The following is a 1,280-nucleotide window of genomic DNA, read 5'->3' on the forward strand; positions in this document are numbered from 1 at the left end:
CCGTGTTACCATAAAGAATCTGGGATTTGTTGAGGCACCCGTGTTTTCATAAAGAACAAGGGATTTGCTGGGGCACCCATGTTGCTGTAAAGAACTAGGGATTTATTGAGACATTCGTCATGCCATAAGGAACAAGGGATTCGTAGATGCTTGCTCTTGTCCAATTGAACCAGGGATTTGATGAGGGACCCGTGTTGCCATAATGAACCAGGGATTTGCCGAGGCACCCATGTTGCCATAATGAACCACAGATTTCCTGAGGCACCCATGTTGCCATAATGAACCAGGGATTTGCTCAGGCACCTGCGTTGCCATAAGCAACCAGGGATTTGTGGAGACACCTGTGTTGCCATAGTGAACCTGGGATTTAGTGAGGCACTTGTGTTTCCATAATGAACCAGGGATTTGATGAGGCACGTGTGTTGCCGTAATAAACCAGGGATTTGGTGAGGTACCCCTTTTGCCATAATGAACCAGAGATTTTGTGTGGCACCCGTGTTGCCATATTGAACCAGGCATTTGGTGTGGCACTCGTATTTCATAATGAACCTGGGATTTGCTGAACCACTCGTGTTACCATAATGAACCAGGGATTTGTTGACGCAAATGTGTTACCATATCACATGTGTTACCATAATGAACTTGGGATTTTCTATGGAACCGCTTATGACAAAAGAACCAGGGATTTTTTTAGGCATCCGTGTTGCCGTAATGAACCAGGAATTTGCTGACGCACCCGTGTTGCCATAATGAACCAAGGATTTGCTGAGGCACCCCTTTTCCCATAATGAACAAGGGATTTGGTGAGGCAACCCTTTTTTCCATAATGAACCAGAGATTTTTCGAGGCACCCGTGTTGCCATAAGGAACCAAGGATTTGTAGAGGCAATCATGTTGCCAAAATGAACGAGGGATTTCCTAAGGCACTCGTGTTGCCATAATGAACTATGGATTTTTTGACGCACTTGTGTTGAAATAATGAACCAGGGATTAGTTGAACCACCTGTGTGGCAATAAAGAACTAGGGATTGCTGAGCCACCCGTGTTATCATAATGATACAGAGATTTGCTGAGCCACCTGTGTTGCCATAATGAATCAAGGATTTGGAGAGGTACCTGTGTTGTAATAATGAACCAGGGACTTGCTGAGGCACCTATGTTGCCATTAGAACCAGGGATTTGTTGAGACACCCGTGTTGCCATAATGAATTAGCGATTTTCTAAGGCACCCTTGTTGCCATAATGAACTAGGGATTTGTTGAGGTAGTCGTGCTACCATA

This window comes from Lupinus angustifolius, chromosome LG07, assembly GCF_001865875.1.
Source record: "Lupinus angustifolius cultivar Tanjil chromosome LG07, LupAngTanjil_v1.0, whole genome shotgun sequence".
NCBI lineage: Eukaryota > Viridiplantae > Streptophyta > Magnoliopsida > Fabales > Fabaceae > Lupinus > Lupinus angustifolius.